This window comes from Lipophrys pholis (assembly GCF_963383615.2).
Source record: "Lipophrys pholis genome assembly, chromosome: 9".
Taxonomy (NCBI): Eukaryota; Metazoa; Chordata; class Actinopteri; order Blenniiformes; family Blenniidae; genus Lipophrys; species Lipophrys pholis.
In genome coordinates this window covers 21,746,007-21,752,667 of record NC_137639.1, presented here as the reverse complement: position 1 = coordinate 21,752,667, position 6,661 = coordinate 21,746,007, and positions in this window count along the sequence as shown.

Below are 6,661 nucleotides of genomic sequence, written 5' to 3'. Positions count from 1 at the left end.
ACCTCTTTCTCTGTCATCTCTCCGTATTGATCCGCCCCCAGTCATCTCATTGCTTATGTTTTGCTGTACCACATCCCCCAATCTTCCCTTGATTCACTGCTTTCACTCCTTCTCATTTTCCCTAATTCCCTGGCACACTCACATCTTTTTAGTAAAACAAGCATGTCTTTTTTTTCTCTACATCTTTATCTCTCTGTTTTAGACCTGTTTCTGAATCTAACTCTGAATCTTCACATCTAAATAAAAAGAAACCCTACCTCTCAATACACCTGTCTACGTTCAGTTTGGAACCAAAAGTGGTTTTCCAACTGGTCTTTCTTACCTCTCTTGTTCCCTTTTTCCCCCTATGTCTGGTGGTCAGCTGTTCAGCTATTCAGTCTTTGATGATTACAAATTTATGTGGCGTGTTTCTGTGAGAGTTTTCCTGAAAAAATGCAGGCACAGTCTGGGCAGTGACAGTCTGTGTGTGTGTGTGTGTGTGTGTGTGTGTGTGTGTGTGTGTGTGTGTGTGTGTGTGTGTGTGTGTGTGTGTGTGTGTGTGTGTGTGTGTGTGTGTGTGTGTGTGTGTGTGTGTGTGTGTGTGTGTGTGTGTGTGTGTGTGTGTGTGTGTGTGTGCGCGTGTGGTCAGTTGTGTTTTGTTGACTTTACACATGCACGCTCAGAAAGAAGGGAGAGAGGAAAAAGAGGAGGACAGATGGAAGGAGGAACAGAGAGAAATGGACATGGGCAGATGGGGGGAGTGATGATGGGACGGACAGCAAGTAAGAGTGGAGTCATGTGCGAGAGAGGTGTGGAGACAATACTGTGTGAAATGAAAAACACTCCAGAAACGCAAAAGAAAAACTATTGTGTAGTCCCTGACAGTTAATAAATTAAATACATATTGGAAAACAAATGAATGGCCACGGAGGTGATTATGCGTTGCATGAATTCAAATTTTTGTGTGACTTTAACAGACATAACAAATCATGCATAATCCAGTCTATCTCTGCACCCTGTGTTTATATATAGAAATGTGTTTGTTCACTCTATTGGTTTTCCACTGGCGGAGTAGATGGCTGCAGGGGTCATCTTTACTTCCAGACCCAGAGCCAGGTTGTAAAGGAAATACACAACTCCCCTCAATATGTGTAACTGCAGCAAACAATCTTGCTCTATTGTTGTCAACAACATCACTCCCCCTCTGGCTTTCTATCCTCAATCCAACTGCCAGTCACACTGAGTATCTGACTGAAAATATCTTAAAAGATTCAGTCAGTCTCAAACTGATAAATCCATGGTGGAGATTCATGTATTATGATAGAAATCTTTAGTTAATCTAGGTGTCTTTCCTTGTCAATACGATTCACGTTCAGTTTTCTATTGAAGTGAGGATCAAATCAGACCACTGAGATGAAAAATGTCACAAACTATAGAGCTGCAACGATTAGATGATTAGCTTTTTTAGTTGCAATTCGATTCTCTGAAATGGGAGATTTTACTGCTTTGTCCTCTCTTATATAGTAAATTGATTTAGAACTGCTGCTGCAACCAAACAAATATACATTTATAACAAAACCTTGGGGTTAGTGAAACCGAAACAGGCTTCTTTCACAAGTGTCTTATCATTTGCGGAGCAAAGATTATTGAAATCAAACCAAAATATAGTTAGTAGTAAAAACAACAACTTCATGCAGCTCTGTCAAAACAAATACAAGAAACAAATATAACCTTGGAGAAGTGGAGGAAATTTGAATACCCTCCTACTGGGAAGAAAAGGTTTTCATACAATCTCCCCTTGAAATACCCAAACCACAAGGTCATTGTCACAAAAACGACATTGCACATTTTCTCTATACCCATAAAACATATAAAACGTGCATACCTTTTTAAGATGCTGACAAAATATCACTCAACCACAGCGAATGTCATGGAGACTGGCAGTGGATTGTGGACGTCACACATGGGTAATAGATTGTTCAGCAATTGAAAGCAATGTTTGATCTACCTAGCATAGCTCAGAAGTCTATATTTTTTGTGGCTTAAGTATGTGGAGGTTCATCATCTTTTTGATACAGTTTATTTAAACAGCTGTGAACCTCTATGTAAAGTACACTCAAACCTCTATCCTCTTCCTTTTTAGTCAGACTGCTTCACATACATGCAGTCCACCTGTGACAACATTGTGATCTATGATGAACCGTCAATGTGAGACAAGGTCTACCACAGAGGGAGGGAATTCGTGACCATAATCCCCCTGATGATACATGGACCACTCACCAATATGACTGCTTCCCACTGTTTTTGTCATCTCCTTTCTAACTCTCACACACATTTGGCTGCATGCGAACAAAGCGAGTGCAATGGAACAAAACTGACTTGCAACTCATGACACAGATGACTTCTGTCATGTTTCTGTCAACACCTCTCTTGTTTTCTTATCTGGGGTGACGATGCACTGAATGTAAATGCAGCAGCGACAGTTCAATATTATCTTGAGGAGCCCCACACATGTAATCAGTGACTTTCATGTACCTGTCACTCTCTGTGTATCAGATCACATTTGGGCCGTCTCAAGTTGTTTCAGGTTGATGAATGCAAATAACTGTTTTTTAAGTCAGTGAAGGCACTTGGAGAAATAAACTCACTCAGAGTTAGTAAACCCTCCTAAAAGAGATGGCTTTTCTTCTCCCCATTGCCTTAACGTGGTTACTGTTCACTGCTTTCGATGTATCTTTATCCGCAGTCCTGCTGAATCCAACTGCTGCTGGAGTGTGTTACTGTGTGTGCTAATTGGAGCCACATGTAACAGTTTGGACCTTTAAGAAGTCATCAAGTTACTTCTAAAGAGGATGTGTGCATGGGCCTCATGGGTGAAATAAAGGGAGGAGGGGGTTTGACAGCTGGCCAGCACTGGATTTCACATATGCACAGAACATATGGATTAAAAGAAACAGAAGTGCGGGAGAGTGTGAACAGAGGATAGAAAAAGATGAAGGGTGAAGGTAAGATGGAAGGGAACGATTGAGCGGTTTGTTTTTGAAGAGGGAATACATTGAGGTGGGGGTAGAGTGTTGGTGGTAGCAAAGGAGATATATACATGTTGAAAAGAGGCAGTAGTCCCTGATGTCTTCCCTCATGGATGACTTCATTTGATTAACATTGTTTGAGTCAGTGAGAGACATAATTTATGTGCATTATTCTTTAAAGCACAGGGCCATTATTTCTAGCTTTGATCCTTGGGTACATATATTTTGAGGTTTTCATAGCAATGTGCGTGTGATATGGAGTCCCTGCTTCCATGACATCTTTGTCTACGACAGTTACACAAGGCAGGACAGTGCGTATGAGGAGTTCCCAATTCTCTTCTATTATTTACAATTCTCTTCCCTCCTGTCCAGCAATTACCCTACATTCTCTCGCATTCCAGCCCTCCTTGTCTCGACCATTACCATCAATGTTGTTGCACTGTTTACCCTTGCAGATACTCGCATGTTCAGCTTTTTTCTCTTGTGTCCATTGACCTCACCAAGTCTTTTAGTCTGTTATCACGTCAGCATTTATAGTTGTCCACCTCATCCACCCTGTTGTATTTCATCACGTCTCTGGCTGATGCTGATTTGCTTGCCGTCAGTGATTGTAGGGGAATCTTCTACCTTCCAGGCATTTCAGTCTGATGCAGCGCAGTTATATGTATCAGTCTGACACCTGCTGGCGAGACCCTTGTACTGCAGTCTGTTGCCGGCTTTGAGTTGAAGCCAGTTGGGCTGCAGAGAGATTTTTCCTCTGGTTGTTGAGTGAGAACCATGATCAGTCACAAGTGTGCAGGATCTTGTACCGCCTAAAGTACATCTGGACTCTCTGCTTTGTGGATTTACATGCCCTTTTTGTAGCTGCCAGATTGAGGGGGAAGACTCTCTTCATCAACTTTATCACTGGGTTGTAATAACTATATTGTTAAGAGAATAATCTTTCACTTTGTACTGTGGTTTAGTTGAGGTACAGAGCAGCTGCAATCTGTAGTGTACATCTGAAAGAACAACAATGATATTAACGTCCACCACACCTTTTATTACATGTTTACATTCTGACAGTGATTTTTAAGGAATATTTTCAGCAAACCAGTTTGTGCTTTAAAGTATACAAGCTTTTTTGTCAGTACATAACTGAGATAATAGCAAATTTGGCATTTGTCTCTAAATGCCTATTTCTAATATTATTTCAAATAAGTCATGGACTTTAATCTATAATGGTTTCCCATTTATAAATGGGAAAAGAGTTCAATACGCTTAGACTTTTATTTTAAGCTCTACTTCAGAAAAACCTGCTTATAATAAACACAAAAGGAATATTATTGGTTCATCTTCAAACACAACACCTTTAGAAGCCTTATATCAGTTTAAAGATCTCTGTAGTTCTTGTGACCGTGGAGCTGAACTAGGTAGTGTCTAAAAGCCTGTTTGTGGATGTTTGCTGAAGTTTAAAACTGAGGGGAGGTAAAACTTTTGTGTCTGAAATTACAATTACAAGAAAGATTTATAGAGTCTATTATCAAACAGTTCCTGTTGCTGTTGCAGAAAAGGGAGACTGGCCTCTATGTGGCGCAGTTATGATTTCGACATTAACAAGTACTGAAGCATTATGAGTTTGCAGTGATTCATGCACAGCGGGAGGGGGTGAGGGAGGAGTGGAAATGAAGATAGGAAGGGAAATAAAACTGCTTAGGAAGATAAATGGAGGAATTGAGAAACAGGGGAGAAGAAGTGGTAAAAAAAAAAGCGGTATTAAAGAAAGAAAGAGTTTAACAAGGGAGGGGGAGGAACTGTTCATTCCAAGGTCTGGCTGCATTCCAGCCTGTCTGGCTCTGATTCTGACGGCCTCCTGTTTTCCTCTCTTTTTGTTTTTTTTGGTGGGGGGGGTCTTACCTTCAGACCGACTGGACCCTAGAGCTGCCGTCTCTGTCTGAGCCATACTCCGGTCACCAAGGCACCACCCAATCACTGCAGCTGGAAAAATAGAAACCAGAAGAGGGTAAACGTATATCAGTGAGCTCGCTCCCCTCAACACACAGAGAAAAAGCTTGTGAAGTGGAAGAGATTTAGAATGACACACAAACAGAGGCCTCTTCTTCCATGTACGTGTCGCCCGCCTCCTGAGAACCGGCATCCAGGATGGGGCTCATACTATTTTCCCAGTTGCTGTGGAAAAGCTCTGAGTGGAAATTCAACACATTTTTTATTTTTTTTTGTCCCACTGGAAATGAGGAGAGACTGGAAACATTCCGTGCGGGACAATAGGCTATCACAGACCCCAGTGACCACTCCCCACAGGTCACAGACATGAATCAGGCAGCAGCAGGTTATACAACAGCTGCTGCAGCGGTTCACATGTAACAGAACTCAGATGAATCTCTGCCTTTTGGTTTCTCAACCTGAATGGAGTGCAACTCGGCCATGTCTCAACCTGAATGTCATATGAGGATATGAGAGTGAGTTGGAATCGCAACACTATGAGTCAGACTGACTGCTTCGCAACCTTTTTCTTGAGGGACACAAATCTTTACTATTGTAAACCCAGTTGACCCCCCCCCCCCCCCCCCCCCTCCCACCACCACCACCACCACCACCACCACCACCACCACACCCCATAGAATTACACCAAAAAAGTTGAACCCTTTAACACACCATATGTGAAATACAGTTGATTTGTTATATTCTGCAATGATGAGTTATTTTCTTTGAGGATAAACTGTTTGGGTTTACACACCATGTCAGGGCGTTTAGTGGACCGGTCCTGCTGTTTCATTTGGCAGGTTTTCACCACACAAGACGCATTGAGCTCTAATTTTGCCCATTGCTTCACTGAAGCGATATATATTCTATGTAACTCTCTTAGTACACTCTTTCTTTCTCTTTCTCTTTCTCCTGACGCAATCACCATTTTCTCTTCCGCTGCTTACTTAGCGAGCTTTATGTTGCAGATACTTTTAAGCTGTATTTTTTTAATATCTGAAAATAGATATTATTTACCTCCCCTGACCCCATTGAGTCAGAGGATACACAATATATGCCACTCAAAGAGCTCCCCCCCGTATACTTTTTTATTTGTTAAGTAAACCACAAAATTGAACAGTCCCCAAATGGACTCAATCAGGGGACATTCTTGTTATGAGCGTAGAGCACTTACCACTCTACCACTGCGTCTCCCTGTTTTCATTTTTAGGAATACGAGTTTGAGTGCCAAGGAAGTGATAGATAAGCAAGAGTTCTGACACAGGGGCACACCGTCCCTGCACCTGAAAGTGTGATAAGACTATTAAGGCGTGGGCAGTGTGAGTTGCCATGGGGGGGGGGGGGAGTTCGTGTGAGTGAGTCATGAAAGTACGTTAGGTCACGCAAGAGGCTGAGCTCCAGGATAGGAGGGTGTCTACTTCAACACTGGGTTAAAGGCGATCACATCCTTATTATGAGGATGTATAAACACGCATGTACAGAGAAGCAGTCTATGCTTGTTGGCTGCTGTGGTGTAAATCATATAATCACCTATCTGCAGACTCTTTTTTTCATAGTCAGATCCTCCTAACATGTGCTTGTTCAGGCAAGTGGCAGAGAGACCCGAAAAGAACCTCATAGTTTTGCCCAAAGACCAAACAGAAAACATTTGCTACAGCGTACTTTCTTCA